Raw genomic sequence first — 23,605 nt, forward strand, 5'->3', positions numbered from 1 at the left:
ATTTACAAAAAATGTCCTAAGTTTCTACTCTTTAATGAAGCACAAGCCAATTCAACCAAGTAAATAATAGAAAGTGAAGTATAAATGTCAATCCTCAGCAAAGGTTACGGTTTCTCTCATTTCTGTGCCAACCATCATTAGGCTGGGAATGACGAGAACAGCCTGTCAGAAAGCAGAGAAATGTCTTTAGCTAACGAAATAGCAGGCATTTGGGGCTCTGTTGGGTGGCTAGCTTACCTGATCAGCTCTTGTTTCTGGCTTATTACTTCATCCCAGAGTTTTTCTCTGCCTCTTCAGATACGTTAGCTCTCCCTGTCCTGTGTTCCCATAACAACCTGTCCTTCACATTTCATTATATCCATCACATATATCTCACTTGTCATATTATAAATTCCAGGAAGGCAAAGATTTTGCCTATCTTGTTCATTGCTGTTGGCCCAACACCTCGGACAGTGCCTGGCCCTTTGTCAGCATTCAGTAAATTTTTTGTTGGATGAATAAATGAATGAAAATACAAACTGCCTGGGAGATTTACGTTATTGGAACTGATCAGCTTTCTATGGTGGCTGACTGTATAATTTGAGCAGAGGAACCAGGAAAGCCTGTGTTTTTAAATGTCTCACCTACGTCCTCCCCAGGATGCTTAAAATGCTACCATTAAGGCATCATCTCTACAAGGCACCATCTGATCAAATGAAATTTAAAAACAAAGGACCTTGTTTTCAGACTCAAATCATTTCTTATAAAAAGTTCAACCAGGGCAACCTATTCCAGAAATTAGCCAAGAGAAATGCCATAAAGAGTACCAGCATAGGATCGTAGGGAGAAGAAGGGAAGGAGAGGCGAAAGGAAGTCTGGCTGGGAGCCTGTGGCTGGCTGTCCTGGTCAGGGTCCTCCCACTGATTCCACTACGTGGGGAAGGTCTGTGATGGCCAGCGCTTCCATTGACCTAGATGAGAGGCTTAAAACATAGAGAGCTGCGGTGCTCAGGACAAAATGTGCCCCTTTGCTTTTCCTCTGTCTGTTCCTATTAATGTATATCCTATCATGCAGGGAAACACTTTTTTCATACATCTCATTTTTCCCTGATGCTACCCAGAATAGTTACTTGTATACTAAAAATTATAAGGCAGATAGTTTAGAAGACATTACCTTTTAAAAATTAGCATGTAATTCATTTATCTGGAAAGTACTTTGGTACTCCTATCTGTTTTTATAAATCACTTAGAGCTCAAAGTAAATGTAGCATTCTTTGAGAAAAACACACTTTTCCCTTTCAAATTTCAATTATGTACATAATAGAATATGAAAAGGGGGCATCCTTGACACTGGAGTCATTTGATTTTGATTTGCTACTAAGTACATATCGAATAACATTTTTTTTTTTTTTTTTTGTGGTACGCGGGCCTCTCACTGCTGTGGCCTCTCCCGTTGCAGAGCACAGGCTCGGGACACGCAGGCTCAGTGGCCGTGGCTCATGGGCCCAGATGCTCTGCGGCACGTGGGACCTTCCCAGACCAGGGCACGAACCAGTGTCCCGTGCATCGGCAGGTGGACTCTCAACCACTGTGCCACCAGGGAAGCCCTCGAATAGCATTTTTAAATGGGCCCTCTTAGCCATATGTCATTAAAGAGTACTTACATTTCTTAAAAAGTGGTTTGCTAGTACATATGTCATCCAACAGAGAATTGTACCTTGGTGGATTTGTTTTACATTTTATTATTTACGCCACAGTATCTTCCTAGTTTCAAGAGTCTATGAAGTCCAAAATGCATTATATAGATTTTTCAAGTGTACAATGGCATGAGAGTCTTATCATTAAATATCATGAAATTATCATAGAAGTCAAACACTTAAAATTTAAAGTCTAAATGCCTAAAGAGTTGCACGGGAGTAAGCTAGGAAAAATCTATCCTAACAGAGTGTAGTGGTATTTGAAGCCACCTAAAAAGTTTATTTTTCTTTTCTCAAAACTTGTTACTGCATAACAAGAAATACATATTTCTTGCTCTCATAGCTTTTGAGTAAGGGATCTTTTACTTTAGGGGAATTTTGTTATTATAGGTAGAAAAAAGAGCTGTGCAGCTTTTCAACAACCTGTTAGAAACTTCATTTAGGTTGGGTAGAAAGCAGACAGTTAGTGACTTAATGCATCAAATAAGCTGTTGACCTTGTGTGGTTTGAAGGTGCTAAACGGAAGTAGAGGAGAGTAGAAAAGAGAACAAGGGACTGGGAATCAGAAGGCTGCCTAATTGGATTCTGAGCCTTGGTTTTTCTCACCTGTTAAATCAAAAAAGAGTTCTTAAGAGGATCTGTAGTTTCTCTTCCAAGTCCATTGATCATGTCTTCCAAGTCAATCCCACAACATTATCAACTCCACTTGGGGCAGCAGAAACTATAGAGGAGGGATGAGAGTAAGGAAACAGTTGTTTTTATTAGATTAAGACCACAGTTTTAGATCCTCCCAGCAATTTCCCTTTGTGACTAGCAAAGATTCCTAAAGAAAGTCCACTAGCACCCCTAACTAACTTCAGTTTTACATAAGAATTGTAACTCAATTATTCATGTTAAAGCTCTGTTTATATCCCAAAGGTGCCAGGAACTGTATCTAGTTCACATATTTACAATTGGCATTTCAAATCATAAAATGTAGCTTGGCTTATTAAAATATTCCAGCAGCAACACTTCTAGAATTGACCATTTTGCAACGTTCCAGAGGCAGATTATGTCTTGTAGATAATGTTTGTTTTCTTGATTTACTAAGCCTTTATATCCCAAGTAATGACAAAGTTAGATAAGTAAAACATGAAATAAATCTTAAAAATTAGATCATATAAGGAAACTTGGGAGGCTGAATGTAAATCCCATTTGATTCTTATGTATAGATACTTAGACAATTTATACCACTAATTAAAGCAATCTACATCTTCCTGCCACTATCATGTGCCATTAATTTTGCATTAGAACTGTTGCCCAGTGAAATGATACAGATATGATTGAACACTGATGATGTATGTCTAAGTTCATCCCTTGAGTCCATCCCTCATTGGACTTCAAAATGAGGAAAGAATACAAATAAAAAAAGAAAGTTAATAGGCTTCCCTGGTGGCAAAGTGATTAAGAATCTGCCTGCCAATGCAGGGGACATGGGTTCAAGCCCTGGCCCAGGCAGATCCCACATGCTGCAGAGCAACTAAGCCTGTGCGCCATAACTACTGAAGGCCGCGCGCTGTGCTCTGCAATAAGAGAAGCCACTACAATGAGAAGCCCGCGCACCGCAACGAAGACCCAACGCAGCCAAAAATAAAAATAAATAAAATAAATTTATTTAAAAAAAAAGTTAAAAACAATTAATAATGGTGATAAGGGCCAAAATCAAATTAAAGAAGTTATCTTAGAACTGCATTAAAAGTTTCTGGGACATTCTTTTTTTTGTTGTTTGTAACCTTATTAATTTTATTCTTTACTGCATGAAATAAGTAAGGTATATGTGTTCATATTCATGGATATATTGTCACTGAAGGTCAAAAGTAAGAAGAGGCCAAGCCAGGGTTGAATTTAATTCTCTTAGCATGCCCTTTAGCTTCAAAATTTGCCATGGTTATAGTGGATTCACTCCCATATTAATATCAGTGAGATGTGAAAAGTGATTCTTTTACATAGTCATACTGCTAAATTCAATTCAGGTGATTCAAGAAACAATATCATCAACTGTGTGGGGAAATCAAGTTAGGATATTAGTTAAATAAGTAATATGAATCATCTTCTTCTTACAATTCAGCAAAAAAATTAAATTTTCTTTCTGAAATTCTTTGATATGATGGTTAGGAAGCTAAAGTTCCACTGTAGACAGTAATTAGATGTCTTCTCTTTCTGATCACTGATCTAATGTTCAGGGTGTTTGGTGAATAAATTCAGTTGGGCACCCCACAACCTCTGCTCTCTTGAATTTGTTCACCAAACACCCTGTACCTGTGGGGGGCCACACCCTGCAGTCAGTGAACCTGGCCACAATTCTAGTTCAGCCACTCTTTAATGTTGCCACCATAGACAACTTATTTAACTCATTAAGCCTTGGTTTCCTCATTTGTAAATAAAGATTGTAATAATCTATCTTGCAGAGTTATTGTGAGAACAAGAAGTAATGCATGTTAAACACTGTAAACATTGTAAATGATCTTCCTCATTTGAGTTTTATAGACATGTATTTCCCCCTAACCTATGACCACCCAAAGCCAAACCAGCTGCAAAGTCTAAAACAAAAACACTTCTTTTGTTTAAATGGAAATACTCCCTACCCCTTCCCAACTTCCACCCTCCCCACCCCCAACTTGGGCAGAGGAATCACAGGGAATGAGAATAAAGAGTAAAACAGACTATAATTTATGTGCAATTCTCTTCCTTTAAGCAAGTTGCCTACACAAGGACTCCCTTTTGCAATACTCTAAGGAGGGATAAATAAGGGTTCCAGAGGAAGTAAGAGAGTAGAATATACATAGAAAGGAAGGGGTTGAGGCATAGCAGAGAGCCTAGGGAACCTAGGCTGAATAAAAGCAATTTGTGAATGTGCAGTCAATTCACGTATGTTGCAGGCTACTTAGAGAGGACTTTTGCAGTATAAACTTCCAAAGCAGAAACTTTATCTTCTTATGACATTTAGTATTCAGTATTCAACAAATAGTTTGCAAAGTAAGAATACTGTTCTATAAACTTGACTCGTTATTCAATGTGCCAAGGTACTTCAAGAGAGAGACAGAGATCTCTATCTCTACCTATCTATCTATCATCTCTCTATTTCTGCAAAAAGAAGCTTAAATACCATCTGCTCAAGTCTCTTAATATTAAAGAAAAGAAAATCTAAGCCAGAGTTGTTTATTATTTCTTAACTCACAAAGTTAGGGACAAGGAGAAAACAAGTGCTCAGGTTTCCAGATTCCCAGGTGGAAAAGACCACACACAAACAGCCATGACCTACATGCAGTCAGTCAAAGTAGAAGATTTGGTCCTACTCTCTCTAAAACTATTGATCCGTGGTCATAAGTCCATCAAGTAGGTCAACTTTATATTTTGTTCCCTCCCCATTTTTAAAACCCGATCATTCAAAATTTCCCCACATGTCCAATTTCCCAAGTTCTCTTCAAGATTAGATTCTTTAATAAAATAATTTGTTTAACTTCTAACAGGTAGACTCCAGACAAAATAAGTCATTAGGTGAGACTGAGAAGTGAGACAGGAACTTTTAAGTTCTCAGGCGATGGTTTTCTGAGAAGGGCAGGAGATCAGATGGAAGAAGAGTGCCACACACTGGGAAAAGAGAATATTGTCTCCTCAGATACTTCTAAAATGGTATTTAAAGCAAAGTTCTCAAACTGAGAACACTCAAATTTAATTCTCCCTCTCCCTTTTATTGTCATTTATTTTGCATGATCGAGTGCAGAGGATTGGATTTTGGATTAGCTGTAATCCCGGTTCATGACAGAGTCATCACTGCTGCGTTTAAGGCAAGGTCTGCTTTTAGTTAGTGAATTCTTTTTTTTTTTTTTTTTTTTTTTTTTTTTTTTTTTTGCGGTACGTGGGCCTCTCACTGTTGTGGCCCCTCCCATTGCGGAGCACAGGCTCCGGACGCGCAGGCTCAGCGGCCATGGCTCACGGGCCCAGCCACTCCGCGGCATAGGGGATCTTCCCGGACTGGGGCACGACCCCGCGTCCCCTGCATCGGCAGGCGGACTCTCAGCCACTGCGCCACCAGGGAAGCCCCAGTTAGTGAGTTCTTGAACTGAATTTTTTCAATAATGTAGTAAGCCTGATGGACCCACCACCCCAAACAAAAGCAAGGTCCTTGACAATAGCCTCCATGCAGCTATTGACCCCACCTGGTCTCCTTGACTTCCCCCACCCAGAATGACCAGGCTCATGCAGGTCTAGACCAGAGTTAAGGTGTGGTTGTCAGAGGCAATAACAATTCTGGACTCTTTGTTATATTGAACTAACAATTATTTTTCTAACTGTCACCACTGGCCAAGCTCACGATTCTCATACACTTAGTTTAATCAAATTTCAGATTTCAAACTGGTGAAGCAGTTGGGCACTTTGGTTAAAGGCTCGAATTCTGGAGTCAGACTGGCTTGGTTTTACTTCAAGAGCCACCACTTATTACCCCTACATACTTTTACCCCGGGCAAGTTGGCATAACTTCCCTAAGCTTCAATTTCCTCTTTGCAAAGGGCAACTTGATAGCTAGTATTGTGAGAATGTGATGATATAATCATGATAACTGTTTAACATAGTGCCTGACCCAGAGAAAATGCTCAATTTATGCAAGCTGTTATTATTTCTATCTACTATTCTCTGCGCAATATTTTTTAAGAATTATGCTTAAAAATAATGTCATAGGGCTTCCCTGGTGGCGCAGTGGTTTAGGGTCCGCCTGCCGATGCAGGGGACGTGGGTTCGTGCCCCGGTCCGGGAAGATCCCACATACTGTGGAGCAGCTGGGCCCGTGGGCCATGGCCGCTGGGCCTGCGTGTCTGGAGCCTGTGCTCCACGGTGGGAGGGGCCACAGCAGTGAGAGGCCTGCATACCGCCAAAAATAATAATAATAATAATAATGTCATAACACAAATTTCATGTCATTGTGGACCTTTAATTCCAAGTAGATGACTACTATTACTATGTGACATGTAATAGCAATGATATACTACATTTTTTGAAGCTACATGATTTTTAGAACATCTTTACCTCATCTGATACATAAAAGGGTTCTAGGTATGTTTGAGCAGGTGACATTATTTCAAATGTATACAATTGAGACTCAGTGCAATTAAGTAACTGGTAAAAATGCATGACGCTCATAGGCCTGAAATAATCTGACATTCAATAAATTATGTTTGTCTTCAAACTCTCCATTCTGCTCAGAGAATGTGGACAACGTTTTAATGAGTCTCTCCTTTATGGTACCTGGTCATATTTTGTTAACTGGGACAAGGTAGATTCCTCTTTCCCAGCCAAGGAAATTTATCACTTAGCTTCCTATCATGAACCACTCCTTTAAAAAATCAAACACACACCAAAACCTTTTACTTAATTTATTTTTATTATTATTACCATTTATTATATCCTATATTAGAGAAAATATTTTCATTTCCTTGGAACCTGTCACATTTCCTCTGCCATTCTTGCCGCATCAGTCAACAAGTCTTCCAAAGCATTTGAATGACATTCAAATTAAGAAACAGCCTTGTGAACTTTTCTGAGCTAGAAGTCACATTGGTCTAAACCAACCTGCACTTCCTGACACATTTTAATTTCTAGGTTAATAAAGCCCCTTGTCTACTCAGAGTTATGAGTTTCATTATTTTATTTATATTTCTTTATTTTTAAACTGAATTTACATGAGAAATGAGAATCAATCATGGGGGAAAATAAAACTGAAGGAATAGTAGGAGAAGAAAGATCTATGAGAGAAGCTAAGAAATCATGGGTGGTGATTAGGAAGAGACGTTTCGGGGACTTCTATTTATATAAATGTATTATTTATATTTATATGGTGAAGGAAAACTGCAGTGGGTTAAAGGCAAAATGAAGTAATAAAACCCCACCATATGGAAACTAAAATAAAGAAAGAAAAGGTACATGAATAAATAAATATATAAACACATACTTAGTAATCCTTGTGTAAAGGAGAAAAAATAAAGCAAATCAGAAAATACTTATAGGTGAATGACAATAAAGGACAATTTCAAAATTTCTGAATTGCAGCTAAGCAGCACTTTTACATGAAAAATGGCTATAGTCATATTAGAAAACAGGAAAGACTGAAAACATAAGAGTCAAGAATTCAAATCAAGAAATGAGGAACAGAACATCTTCCTCACACACAAAAAAAGGAAGACAATTTTAAAAGGAAAAAAATCAAGAAAGTTTATTTGTACTATTTACAATTTTATTGCTACATCCCAGGCACTGAAGCATAGTGAATTCTCAATAAATATTTGTTGAATGAAGGAAGGAAAAGCAGTCCATCTGTAATACCAATAGGAATGGAAAGCAGGATGCTGGCCCACAGGATGCTAATGGTCCCCCACTCTATGTTCTTATTGGACAAAAGCAGCAAGGAATTGAGAGCTTCTTCAGGAAAACAATGCCAACATTTGCATATCAAAAATTGAGGCTTATTAGAACTAGGAAAAACTATTAGATTGGGCAAACTGAGCAAGAAGTCCCACAGAGCCAATGGAAGGGCTGAGCTTGACCTTTTCCTTTAAAATCCTACAGCTGGGTACATGCCAAAATAAGGAGGATTCAAAGGCCTTACCACACCATCTAACCCAGATCCAGCCTAGCCCTGGGAGTATCAGGAAATCAGTTCCTGGAACTGCAGTGAGTTAAATAGCAAAATGAAGCAACGAAAACCCCACCATATGGAAACTAAAATAAATAAAGAAGAAGTACATAAAGAAATAAATAGATAACATATACTTAGTAATCCTTGTGTAAAGGAGAATGAAATAAAGCAAATCAGAAAATACTTATAGGTGAACGACAGTAAAAAAGACAATTTCAAAATTTCTAAATTGACTCCACCCACCCATCAAAGGACTGATTTCTAAAGAGTCCTCTGATCTATGAATGACTTAGAAATGCACCAGAAATCCCAGAACTGTCCAAATCAGAACAGATGTAGGGAATATCCCTCTTCTAGATGAGTGTAAGTTTCTACAGTAAAGCGAAAACTGACTGTTTTCTGAGGAAAAGTTGAAGTTTCAGTTAGAATTCTGTTCTAAAGCAAGAAAATCTAAACTAATGGCATTCTTTAAACACTAGAAATTGATTTCTTTCTCACTTAAAAGAAGTCTCGAACTTAACAAAATCATCAGGGACCCAGGTTCCTTCCATTTTGCAGCTCTGTCATTTTTGGCTTGTGGCTTTCTCTTTGTAGTCCAATATAGCTTCTGGAACTCCAGCCATCATGTCTGTATTTTAGCTAATAGGAAAAAGGAAATGAGAAGAACACACCATCTCCCTTCCAGAACATTTCCCTAAAGTCATATACAACACTTCTGTTTATATCCCATTAGCCAAACCTTAGTCAAAAACCCATAACCAGATGTAAAAAGCCAGAAATAAATATTTAGCCCAAGCAGCCATGATTGCAGCTACAAATGAGAAGTTCTGGTGAAAAGGAAGGAAAAAAATAGATATTTGGTCCAAACTAGGAGCTTCTGCCATAGAGAGTGCAAACCATCTTCTGGGACTTTCTGTCCACTGTACTAAGTCTTCTACTTGCCCCAGTTAGGAGTCTCAAAAGGAGGACTGAGCTTGGTGCCCTGCAGCATACTCTTTGGGTAAAGCTGTTACAACTTATTTTGCATCCAACTATTGTCCTCAGTGCTGGCTATCATGAAGCTAGGCTTGAGTTTATGACAGCAAGTAGGACAACATGAGGGCATCAATTATTGAAAATCTTTTCTAAAAACTTAATTTATCTGACATCATTTTATAATCACTGCACCTGGAACAGGAAACTGGGGCACAAGCCTTTAATAAGCATAAAATATTCCCTCCTACTTATCTTTCCTTCCATCTCTGTATTCCTTTCCTTGACGAGTAAGCAGTCTCAGAGTTTCAGGGATCACCAAATACAGGTGTCAGCAAACTAGTGTCTGCTGGCCAAATGTGGCCCACTGGTTGTGTTTATAAATACAGTTTTATTAGAGCACAGACAAATCCATTCATTTACATATCATTTATGGCTGCTTTCATACTATAGTGGCAAAACTGAGTAGCTATGGAAGAGATCATTTGGCAGACAAAATCTAAAATAATTTCTATGTGGTCCTTTACAGAAAAAGTTCACCAACCCCTGACCTAGAATCCTGGAGCTGGAACAGTTTAGAGATGCCCCAGTGCATGGGTTCCCATCTTCGACCCTTCAAAAAATACAATATTCCTTTTTTCCCTCAATGTCTTTTGCCTTAAAAGTTTATAACTACCAAATTATAAGTTATTAATTAAATAATTTAATGCACATAATGACTTTCGATCAGAATAGCTGCTCAACATGGGACCACTTGTGGGGTTACATTAAACTGCTATTATTGCTGTAAAAAGTAAAGAAACAGTTTTTTTCAGGCCATGTGACCCAACTGAGAAAGACATAATTGATTTCAATTAAGCTTTATTTAAAATTCAATAAAGCTTTCAGATTCCCCTGACATCCTAAAGGACCCAGAGGGGTTTGGGGACCCCCAGGTTGAGGATAGAATAGGTGAGGAAACCAGCCTAGAGAGGTTCTTGCTCAGTGTCACCAAATAAGATTTAACAGTAAGACCCAGGTATTCGGACTCACCTTTCCATGTATTGCCTTGACAACTGTACAAATGAATGAGAAACCAGGAAATAATGACAATGCCTCCTACAGCCTTGGCAACTATACACCAGTAAACAACATGGATTCCTGAGAGAGCTGGGGCCCTCATTGAAAGATCAGGGTGGGTCCGAACCTTGGAAACTAATAAATCTCTTGGAAGAGAATTTTTTAAAAAGAAAGATAGATAGAAAAATGTAATATTTTAAAATGTTAATGGATATTCAATGTTTCAACACCTAACTTTCTAAGGCACAACAAATTTAAAGCATCCTTAATCATTACCGGAGAGTAAAACAATTGTGGAAACTGCATTCTCTGAAGGATTTCAGGCAACTCTTTGTTTCTTCTCCCTGTCAACATCCTGTTTTCTTTCTAACTTTACCCATTTGGCAAGAAGGGCCTTCCTGTCACTGTGGTCTCCTTCCCCCCATATAATGAAAGTTTGCAGAATAGTTTGTTCAGTTTACCAGGAGTGATTCCAGAACTGTTTGCTCCATGTTCACAAGCAACTTTGGAAATGTTTTGCCTTGAAACAGGATTAAGCCTTGCACAAGTTGGAATGGGAAAAGGCCAGACAAATTCCTTGACAAAGAAGTCTGAGAATCAAGCTCCTTTAAAATGTATTATAGAGTTGCTGTTGTTATTTTGTGGTTCGTTTGTTTCATTCAGAAATAAAGTGTCAGCAAGGTGACAACAAACATTATTGTAGTATCTTTTATCCATCCATGTGTTGAAGGAAGCCTCGTTTTAATTTACTAAAGATGCGAATAGGAAATAAAAACCAAGAAAGAAAGAGATATCCCCCATAAATGATCTGAAAATTGTAACCCTAAGCAACTCTTATGATCACCTAGCTCAACCTTTTAGAGAAGACAACCAGCTAGTGTAGTCAGGGACTTGGCCAAGTCATGGAGGGAAGAGCTCGAAAGATGAAGCAAAGAGACCTGGTTATCAGCAGCTCTAGGCCCACAGATACAAAGTGTTGCTTTTCTCTTCCATAAAATAACAAAGAGAAGTACACCTCGGAGAACATTTCCACCTACACAACTCCATGACTCAATGCCTTTGGGGGGACTCCAGGCTGTTCTTGGACCCTAAGTCTCCTGATTCCCAGTGCAGTAATATTTCTGCTAAATCGTACGGTTATCATCTTCGATTTAATGAAAGTAATCAAACTTAATTGACATATGTCTCCATAATCCATCTACATGTAGATGTACATGTACAGTACAGTACAGTAAAGAACACAAAAGCACAACTACCTGTAGAGGATGCATGCACGTGACAATGTACGCCAGACACGTGAACTAACTTACCTGACTGGACATGCGAACGCACATTTGCATCTTTGAAAGTTCACAACTTGAAGGTTCATATGTAGGGGACTTACTGTAACACTGCTTCAAGCAGTACAGTTCTGAGCTCAGGCTAGAACAGAACTGAAACAAAAAATAGTGATGTGAAAAAAAATCACATGATCATAGCTAAATTCTTTGACTGATATAAGTATGCACTCTTAGGATTAAAAAAGAAGGACATGGTGGATGGGAATGAGGGGGAATTGGAAGAAGATAGTCAAAAGGTACCAACTTCCAGTTATAAGGTAAATAAGGACCAGGAATGTAATGTACAACACGATAAATATAATTAACAAGGCTGTAGTTATATACGAAAGTTGTTAAAAGAGTAAATCCTAAGAGTTCTCATCACAAGGAAAAATATTTTTCTTTTATTTTGTATCTATTTGAGATGATGGGTGTTCATGAAACTTATTGTGGTCATCATTTCATGATATATCTGAGTAAAAGTATTATGCTGTACACTTTAAACTTATACAGTATGTCAATTATATCTCAACAAAACTGGAAGGAAAAAAAAGAGAAGAACACTTTCTGATCCAGTCCCCTCATACTTATTTGCCCTAAATCATTCCCAGGAAAAATGACTTAAACTCTGATTGATTCTAGTGATCAATTTGGAAATTCTGCTCATTTAAAACTTTTCATTTATCTCTTCTATTTTTGACAGTCTTCTAAATCATTTTGTGAACCCAGTGCTCCAGGAGTGTTAATTGTCTGAATTTCAAGAGATTTTACAAAATCTTTTATCTGTGAAGTGCTGTTATCTAAAGCCAACTCTTTAAATGAAAGATCATTTAATTTATGGAGAAGAGGAAGTATAATTTTATACCTAAAGATTATCCCAACAATTTAAATATTGAAATAATTATCTGACCATTTTATCTACATATTGTCAAATTTCTAGATATTGAAAACCTCCACAGTTGTCTGAGTTATCCTGTTTATTTTTTTCCACATAATTTTCACATGAAATTATAGGACTATCTACTATTAAATAGTCAGTCCTGATCAGTGAATATTTGCTACAACAATAAATTATGCTATAACAGTAATGTGGGTTCTTTACGGACTTAAACACAAATAATTCAAAAAGAAAACTTGCAAAGTACACTTATCATTAAATGGCATCAAATAATTTATTCCAATTTGTTATAACTGCTTATGAAAGTTTTATAAAACACAAACAAAAACCACCCCTGAATTATTTTGTGAGAAGTGCATTCTATAATAATCTTAGATTCAAAAAACCACACCTAAACAGTAATAATTGGGTGGAAAAATCCAGTTATATTGATCTACTTCCTGCATCTTAGCCTGTTTTACAAACTCTTAACAGCAGCAAATATGTTTTCATTACTTTTCTTTCATGACAGTATGTCTTAAAATTCTATTCAAAATGCAAACTCTCCTGGTATTTGAGAATTGAGATAACGTTAATTCAAAGACAAAAGTTTTCCGTTTGTTCAGAGCTTCCCTTTAGCCATTACCCTACCATCATTTTATGTGTGATTTTTAAAAAAAATACAAGAGAAACACCAAAAGAAAATATCAGTGTTTTCGTGAGATATTTTTGCCTATCATTTGTCAATGTTTCATTGAAAACACTGCTTTCTACAGACTTTATTTCAATGAAAACCACCTTTATTGGATGCTTTTAGGTTTTCGTGCTTTGAAGTTTGTGCAAATAGACAAAGTTCCATTTATTTCTGTAGCTGGTGAAATGAAAAGTAAGATATTGTCCCTACCTATCCTTACGGCCTTGAGCCATCATTCATATCAAAATCCAGTTCCGTCACTTAAAGTGACAGTAAACTCCCTCTCACCTTTCCTGTTTTCCTCCCCCTTCTTACATTTTGTCCTCTTTCAAAGGAAGCCATATATACTTCAATTCAGCTAATCCAAAATGCTGCATTATCAAAATGTTCCACTTAGAATAAAACTTTCAGAAACTAATGTATTTCCAGGAGCTTTGAGCTTTCAAGGTAACCACTGTGACATGTACTCAGTAGAAAGATAAGTAGCTATAAGATATTCTTTTCAAACCATCCAGTAACTTTAATTTTGATTTGCATAGAATATCTAGGAGTAAATTGCATACACAAAAAGAGATTCTACAAACTAGAATGAACAAACTCTATATGTATACACATTTCCCCGATTTTAAGATAAACTTTCATTCTCCTCAAAATTAAAAAGACACATGTTTTTAATTAAGCTTGTGGTATAAATTCTGCACAAATTATTTTAGAAATAGTCTCAGTGGTTCTCAACCCTCTCTCTTCATATTCACCTAGAAGCTTCTAAAACCAGCAGAAGCCCTGGTTTCATCCAAAGATTTAATCTCATTGGTTTGGGAGGTAGTCTGGGTGTCAATATTTTTTAAAAGTTCAAGGCATGAATATAATATGTAGCCAGGATTAAGAACCAGTGATCTAGGGTAAAAGTAACTTTATCACATAGTATTTAAATCACCTCTAGAAACTCACCGAAGCTCAAATGTATGTTGTCTATGTCACGCTTGGCCAAATATTTTCTATTGAAAAATTGATGTCACTACAAAACATTAAAGCATCCTTAAATGTTCAACATTGCTTGTAAAGTTATTTCATGGAAGCATTATTTCATAACAATAATTCTTCCATTATTTCAGTGGAAGATAATGCATTCCTTCTGAAACCAGAAATATGGTCCTTAGAAATAAATGGGAACTAAATATACACAAACATGCAAAGAAATATTGTGAGGTAATTAAAATAAAGATATAGATCTATATTTATTGATATCCATTAAATAATACTAAGTGAAATAGAGATACAGATGAAAGAATATTAAATTAAAATGCAATAATATTTTTATGTGAATGATATTTTTGTTTATATATATTCCATAGTATTTGCTCTTTAAAATTAGTATGCATGCTTTTAACAAAACAACAAAGAAAACTCAAAATTTGGAAGGAAAGAAAAAGGAATAAGAACAAGAAAAAGAGAAAAAGAAGAGACAAACTGGGCACAAAGTTGCTTGTATTACTTTGAGACATCAAAATTATAGCAGGTCTTGAAAGATGAGTTTGTAAAAGCCTTGAGAAAAAATCAATTCCAGTTTCCTAAATGTATTTGAAACAAAATGTAGTTTCCTTGTCAATGATACCACTGATAAAATCTTCTGAGAGTACTGGAACTCTTAAAAGAAATGTATATTATTTTAAGAGTTTATTATTATTATAACAAATTATATTATATTAATTATATTATTATTATAAATTATTATAATAAATACAGTATTATTTTAATGTATATCATCTACAATTTTATAGTTTCATTATTTACAATGGGAGATTCATAAGTAATGGTTTAGTTTACACAGTCTATTCTCCAGATGAAAAGTGATTAAAAAGTATTTTTTGTTTAAGGATGTGAGAATTTACCACACTTGAGAAAAACCTAGATCATTCCTCTATGAGATTTTCTCATTCATATAAGTATTTACTCAATAACAGCTAACTAACAACCTAGAAATAAATTATAATGTATGTTTCTATCATTCCCCTATTTTATCCTTCAGATGAAAGGATGCAACTTCACAATCTTTTTGTCTTCCAAAGTTATAAACATATGGTTCTTTGATCAAAATACCTTTAAATCATATTTTAATATCTATAAGGCTCCACACCAGATATAAATGAGATACAAATGTGCTGTGAGCAAGTCTCTAGGAGCTTGGAATGCACTATAGAAAAAACAAAACGCACACACACACATAAAGTCTAACGTGGAGATATAACTTCATACATGGCACTGACAAGCAGGACTTTTGAACTATACCTATCTTGCCAGTTTCAATAGTCAGAGGTTGTATAGTGGAAAAAAGTTCTAGTAGCAGAGCTATGAAAAGTAACTTGGGGTCTGATGAATACACTAGCTGGGCTGATGTGAAGACTTCATGTTAGGGGGCTATGAAAGTAAAGTTAGAAAAGGTAAAAAAAAAAAAAAATAGGCAGTGGGGAGCCTTGGTTACCCAATCAAGGAGTCTGACTTTTGTTCATTGAAATATATGGAAACATTTGAACAGGTTGGGGCATGGGACTCTGATGACCTGGCCATTCTGTATGTTTTCTGACTTTATCTCCTACCAGTTGTCACCAGATTTGCTCTGTTCCAGCCACACTGACATTCTTACTCTTTGTCAAATACATCAAGGTTTTCCTGCCTCAGGGCCTTTGCACTTGTTGGTTGGTACATCATTACTGCCATGCTTTCCCCTCAGATCTTTGCTTACCTGGGTCCCTCACTTCACTGTTGTACCTGCTGGGATAAATCAAAAATAGCACCTTCCACACCACCATTCTATACCTTTATACTTTGCTTTAGTTTTCTTCATAGCATTACCTAACATATTTCCTTCTCACACAGAGACACATACATTTTGTTGTTTATTTATCTTCTGTCTCCCTTACCAGAAGATGAAAAATAAACTTCATGCAGCATGAGCAGCACAACTCTGTCATGTTTACTTCAGAGCCTGGAACATGGGTGAAACAAACAGAATGTTCAGCATGTATTTATTAAAGAATTAATAACATCTTAACTAATTAAGCAACTAACAAATAATCAAAGAAGAACTTTAGGAAGATTAGCATAGTATATGGGAATCTGTGACAATAAACTAGACAAGAGGTAATAGACTGACCAAGAATAAGCACCATGGGGATAAAAAGAAGAAGAGAAATGGATGTGAAAGCTTGGGTTTCCTCCCTGGGCTAAGTATACTTACCTGTAAAACAAGGATTGTTGAACTAAAATTATGACGATAATTATTCAGCATAGTAAAAATAATGCCTCTCTCAGGGCTAAAGTTCAGGCAGGCTTACTGTTGATTATAAAAGAATCAGGTTCCCTATGTGTGAGTCTCTTCTGCAACACACCCCACTGCCTATGCAGGCATCACTTGGTCCTCCACATTTTGCCCTGTAGAAAGCAGGGCTTGAGGAACCAAAGCAAAAGTCATACTCTGATTACTGCTATTACTGTAATAAGTTGTCATTTGTCTCTGACCCAGGCTTCTCATGCCTTCTGTCAGCATTCGTGAAACCTGTTAGTTTGCAAGTAGGGTAAAACCTTAGAGCCTTCAACGTTCTTGATAGATACAAGATACAATATACTAACATCAGTTATTTCAATATACTAGCAACAAATAATTAGAAAATGAATTAATAAACAATACTTTTAAAATAACATGAAAAGCATAATATAGTGATAAACTTAACAAAACATATGGAAGATTTTTACACTGAAATCTAGAAAAACGTTGCTGAGAGAAATTAAAGACCTAAATAATGGAGGGAGATGGTTGTAGATGTGAAAATGTTCTTTTTCTCCACTCTCTTACTTGAATCTGTGGAACAGAAGATAGAAACAGCCTATCCCTTACATGGAAGGCACCACGCTTCCATCCCAGGGACGGTTCCCTGATGAGACTGTTTATTAGCTGGTGTTAACAGAGATCCCAAGATCATCTCTGGTCACAATAGCTCCTTCATCTTTCCAATGAATTCCCTTTATGTTTTTATTAGCTGTAGTCGATTTCTAAAGAACACTCTCTGGTATTAAAAAAAAAGAAAAAAACCTTCAATAATTGGGATTTGTTGGTATGCTGCTTTCTGTTGATGTTTTTAAAGGAAAATTATCATTGAGGAACAAGAACCACCAGACCTAGACTCAAGAGAGGGAAGATGGCCACAACCCGAAGTGATTGACCAAAGCCACCAGTTGGTGCTAAAAGCCCTTCCATCATCTATAAAATGATGGTGGTCCCTGCCCCACGCATCTCACAGCATCAGTGCTCAGCCTGAAGCTCAGATATGCGAAAGCTTTGCAGAGAAACTCACAAGTGGTGTGATTAGAACAGTTGAAAACACTAGAGATAGAAATGGAAGACCCCAGGCTTGTCACAGAGATTCATTTTTAAAGTCTTTTGAAAAGGCAAGAATGGAAAGAACTGGTATTTGGAAGCAGGAACTTCTGGAATTCTATCCCCACCCTGCCATTCAGTCATTCATGGGTAAGGATGGTGTGATCTTGTCAGGATCCTATGGGACAGTGCCTCCAATGCCTGGAATGTGCTCCTTCAGTTAGGGATCATTTTTTCCCTTCCTTTCTGGCCTGCTTCTGACGTTATTCTTCACATTCACCCTGCTTTAGAATTTTTGAAGGACAAAAAAATCATCTAGCTTCCAAAGGTGATTATGAAAAATATCAACAAGAAATAAAACAGGCCCAGAATTTAAGAGAATGTAGAATTTAGAGGACATCAAATACAAAAATACACCCATCTAAATAGGGCCCCAGGGAGTTCCCTTTAGTCCTGTAGGCTTTCCAACCCCAATCCCATAAAAATGTTTTGCACACACAACGGCCAGCAGAGACTAAAAAAGATGCAAAGCTTCCAAAAATTACACATGCTCAGCTGAAGGAGGTTGATGACTGCGTCACATGAGCCCATTCCTGGAGGAGCCCATTGTTTCCTCAGTCACAGCACCAGTTCAGTGCCCCAGCCTTCTGGACCAGAGGCTGATAGCAGGGCTCCCTGAGCTTTGTGACTGGCTGGAGTGACCGACTGGAGGGCAGAGCATTCCCTCCCTCTGTGTATCCTCCAGCTGCTTCGCTATCAACTCCTGCTTCTACTCCACTAGCACCTGATAGAACTGACACGGGAAGGGTGTTTTAGCCAGATGAGCTTATCCACCATGATTAGGTGGAAAATTTCAGGCTTCTAATACTTGTAGGTCTCACCACGGGACAATATCAGCTTATTGTTCAGGAAGAAGCAATGGAGAAGCAGCTCTTCCTCCAATGCACACAGGTCCAGGAAGTTTTCCAAGTTGACCCAGATATAGGGGCCAGAGCCACAACTGAGAAAGGGGATCTTCAATGCCTTCAACTTGTTAATGATGTACCTGTGAGGGTTAGCAGGTGGATACACTTTGTCAATCTGTTCTTTGTCCTGGAGCAGCCAACACAGTTTGTGCTGGGTGGTGCCAGAAATGCTGCAGAGGCAGCCAGAGGAGCTCACGGCAGAGCCCACCTCCTTGTTGTGGGTATACAGAGTGCCAAAGCAGAAGCCAGAAATGATAAAATCCTTACTGGTGCTCCAGATCACATGAGCCCTGTTGAAACCAGGCAAACGTTCCATGCCCAGAACACTGTGAAATATAATGTATTCATCCAACACAGATAGCATGTAAATCTCATCCATAATGACACATAGGTTGCACCTCTTGGCAAATTCCAGGTATTCCTTCAGTGAGTCCCAGGAGTAGAGGTCACCCAGAGGATTCTGAGGGTTAATTAACACAAGGTCTCTGACCTTACTGCCCTTAAGCATAGCCTCAAGTGGGGCTTGCTCCACTTTCTACACATAAGCTGGAAAGAATGGATGTTCACATCAGTGATCTCACTGTCTGGGTGGACAGGCATCAGCTCAACTTTCACATACTGGTGGGAGCTGAAGGGGAAGCCACCATAGAAGGTGGTGAGGGGTCAGAAAGGCCTCACCTGAATCGCACAGAACCATGGCCAGCACGGAGAAGACAGAGAGGCAGTCATTTAGAACAACCAAGTTTTCTGGATTCAGGTGGACAGATGTCTTGCAGTAGTAGGTCAGGAACGAGCCCACTTCTTCCTGCAGGGATGGTTGCCCTCTCTAATCAGGGTATTGCAGCACGATCTCCTCAATGCAGTTCACGTCACTCTGATTCAAGATTTCAGTAATCAGATCAATGCACAGCTTATTCTCACTGGTACCAAGATTAATGAAACCCAAAGTGTTCTTGTCCACATGGTATTTGTCTCCATGGCAGTTCTTGTAACCCTAGAAGCTGGAATGGTACAAGGCAGAAATGTCAATCCCACAGTTGAATAGGTCATGGCTAGCAAATGCAACTTCAAAATCACTCCATTGAGGAACTAGCTGGTCAGGCTGCCTGGATGATGGGCCCACTGCCCACCTCTGACTTCACACCTAGAGTCCTGGGAAGGGCAAGACAATTGGAGTCCCAGGCCACCCATGGCCCCAGACTACAGGAGGTAGACCAGTTGGCATATTAAGTGGTCCAGGAGGTCTTCCTGCTCCTGGCTGGCCTGATTGTGCCTCTGCTCTTCCAGCACCAGGTCCTGCCGCATGTGCTTGGTCATCAGCTGCATGATATGTTCTTCAGTGATCTACAGCAAATGCACCATCATCTCTATCAACTGGCTAAGAATGTTCTGGTTTCTGAGGTCCTGACCCCTCATCAGGCCACAAGGCACGTGGAGAGTGTCTGATCAGTGATTCATACTCTGGGTATTTACACTGGCCTCCACAGGCTGGCTAAACTTTTGCCTCTGTTTCCACTCATCTTTCCGTGGTCTAAGATCCTTATGCCTGATGAAATCATCCTAGAACGTCAGGGCTCAGAGACCTCTCCAACGCTCTCCTCTCACTAAGCTTGCTTATCCACCTTTTTTATTATAATCATCCTAGTTAGTTTGAAGTTATAGGTATTTCATTGTAGTTTTGCCTGGCATTTCCCTACTGAATAATGATGTTGAACATCTTTTCATATGCACATTGGCCATTTGTATATTTTCTTTAGATAAAGGTATATTCAATATTCTTTTTTTTTACATCTTTATTGGAGTATAATTGCTTTACAATGGTGTGTTAGTTTCTGCTTTATAACAAAGTGAATCAGTTATACATATACATATGTTCCCATATCTCTTCCCTCTTGCGTCTCCCTCCCTCCCACCCTCCCTATCCCACCCCTCTAGGTGGTCACAAAGCACCGAGCTGATCTCCCTGTGCTATGCAGCTGCTTCCCAATAGCTATCTATTTTACATTTGGTAGTGTATATATGTCCATGCCTCTCTCTCGCTTTGTCTTTTCCTACTTTTTAATTGAGCTATTTGTCCTTATAGTGTTGGGTTGTCAGGGTTCTTTATATATTCTGGATACAAATCTCTTATCAGACATACGATTTGCAAATATCTTCTCCCATTTTGTGGTTTATCTTTTTATTTTCTTGATTGTATCATTTACAGCACAAAAAGTTTGCATTTGGATGAAGTCCAATTTAGTTTTTTTTTTCTGCTATTTCTTTGCTTTTGTTATGATATCAAAGAAACCATTGCCTAAATTAAAGTCACTATGGTTTACTCCCATGTTTTCTTCCAAGAGTTTTCTAGATGTAGTTCTTACATTTAAGTCTATGATCCATTTTGAGTTCATTTTTGTGTATGGTGTGAGGTAGATGTCCAGTTTCACTCTTTTACATGTGGATATTCCATTTTCCCTGTACCATTTGTTAAAAGGATAATTATTTCTTCCATTGAATTATCTTAGCACATTTGTTGGAAATAAATTTGTCATGAATGTAAGAGTTTACTTCTGGACTCTCAATCCTATTCCATTGATCTATACGTCTATCCTTATGCCACTACCACACTGTCTTGATTACTGTAGCTTTGTAATAATTTTCAAACCAGGAAGTATGAGTCCTTTAACTTTGTTCACCTTTTTCAAGATTGTTTTTGCCATTTTCAGTCCATATCCATTACTTTAAGCTGTTGAGAACATATTCTTCCAGCTTGCCTGGTTCCAGACTGAAATGTCTTTTTTAGTCCTTCCTCAAATGCCAGACCATTCATTCCCTTTGCTTGCAAACATGTTGCATGCCTCCCCAAATTATCACTCATGGTAATCAACAATGAGCACAAAGAACAGCTGGAAATCAAGGACAGGATGAAAAACAGGGGCTTTTAAAAGAAAATGACAGATTTAGGTCACCAGAAAGTCTTTGAATAGGACGTTGTGGGAACAAAGTGACTGTCATGGTGAAAAATTAGACCATAAATCTTAGAATAAATCCTAAAACAGATCTCTTGTGTTTTCCTCTTCCTCATGTGGACTGGGTAGACTGTGTTGATTAAGTTAGTTCATTCTCTCAGACTCTTCCAAAATGAAATAAAGCTGTGCTGTTTCTCATGTTCTTATTGCAGACCCTGCCTTTTGGCCTTTTGTAGTTAGTGTCTCTGAGATTTTTTATACTTGTTAGAGATTAAGCACTTCATGCTTTAATTATGCTCAAATGAAAAAATGTTATCATTTGGAGATGCACCTATATTGAGAGGGTTATAATAAACATATCTATATATGAGGGCTTCTGAGATCACATGACCATGTGTGAACACTTTACGTAGTCACATCAGACCTTGTCAGTTGGCCAGAGAAAGTTATTTTTTTATTATATTATTTATTCATTTATTTTTTATTGGAGTATAATTGCTTTACAATGCTGTGTTAGTTTCTGCTGTACAACAAAGTAAACCAGCTATATGTATGTGTGTGTATATATATATATATATATATATATATATATATATATATATCCCCTCCCTCTTAAGCCTCCCTCCCACCAGGTCCATCCCACCCCTCTAGGTCATCACAGAGCACTGAGCTGAGCTCCCTGTGCCATGCAGCAGCTTCCCACTAGCTATCTATTTTACACATGGTAGTGTATACATGTCAACGCTACTCTCCCAATTCGTCCCACCCTCCCTTTTCCCCACTGTGTCCACATGTCCTTTCCCTCTGTCTGGCCAGAGAAAGTTACTGCTCTCACTTTACAGAAGCATAACTGAAGTGCCAAGAGGTAAACTGACTTGCTTAGGTAATTGAGCATGGCAGGGACAGAGCCAGTATGAAAGCACAGTATATCTGCCTCCTGGGGATGCTGTTAAGGGTTAAATTGTGTCCTCCAAAAGTATATGTTGAAGTCGTAAGCCCTGGTACCTATCAATGTGACCTTATTTAGAAATAGGGTGTTAGTAGATGTTGTTAAGTTGAAATCATTAGAGTGAGCCCTAATCAAACATTACTGGTATCTTTATGAGAAGAGAAATGCCATGTGACAACAGAGGCAAAGATTGGAGTGACAAAGCTGCAAGCCAAAGAATGCCAAAAGTTGATGGCAATCCTCAGAAGCTAGGAAAAGCAAAGGAAAGATTCCCCCCTATAAGTTTCAGAGGGAGTCTGGCCTTGCCAACACCAGGATTTCAAATTTCTAGCCTGTAGAACTTTGAGACAACAAATTTCTGTTGTTTGATACCACCTAGTTTTAAGTACTTTGTTATGGTATACCTAGGAAATTAATACAGACACTATGCACTCCTTGACACAGCACTTAATAACAGAAAATCAGCCTTCTCAGAGCACCAAATGGTGCTTCACAATTTAAGAACCATTCCCTGCTATTTACACACAATTCTACTGCCCTAGGACAAATTCAGTCTTGGACAATGACCCTGGTATAAAATACTCTTCCCCTGCTTCAATACTGTCAATAAAGAAAAGCTTCCTATGTCATGATTCAGAGAACCTCCCTGTTGCCCCCCTTTTTTGCACAGCTCTGGCTGTTTAAAGGTTTTTCCTCATAAACTAATTTGCCTTCTTCTCACATCTATCCATTAATACTAGCTCTGTTTTATGAGGTCACTCAGGAGGACCCTAATCCCTCTTTCATATGATAAGCCTTTAAACATTTAAAATCAGATACATGTCCCCCCATTTTCTTTTCTACTAAGAATTTCAACTGTTCCTCTTAGACCATGCTCCTGAAGGCATTCACCATCCCTGCTGGACATCCCAGTGTCCCTCCTACGTGTAGCATCCAGAAGTGAATGCCAAATTCCCAGTGTCAACTCCTTAGAACAGATAAAAGCAGGACCAGCTTTTCTGCTGTATAGACACTTCTTCTGATAGAGAAAAATATTACTATTACAGCCCAAACTGCCTTTCAATGAGGTAAATCTTGAGAAATGAAAGAACCCTTTATT

At 38.0% G+C, this 23,605-nt stretch overlaps 1 pseudogene across 1 annotated transcript; it reads right to left on the reverse strand.

Annotated features, from left to right (window-relative positions):
• Window positions 1-18,502: 18,502 nt before the first annotated feature.
• On the reverse strand, window positions 18,503-19,797 carry LOC309805411 (putative inactive 1-aminocyclopropane-1-carboxylate synthase-like protein 2; annotated as a pseudogene). Its single transcript has one exon. The product of its transcript is annotated as a putative inactive 1-aminocyclopropane-1-carboxylate synthase-like protein 2 (transcript).
• Window positions 19,798-23,605: the final 3,808 nt, after the last annotated feature.

This window comes from Mesoplodon mirus (genome assembly GCF_964341445.2).
Source record: "Mesoplodon mirus genome assembly, chromosome: 5".
Taxonomy (NCBI): Eukaryota; Metazoa; Chordata; class Mammalia; order Artiodactyla; family Ziphiidae; genus Mesoplodon; species Mesoplodon mirus.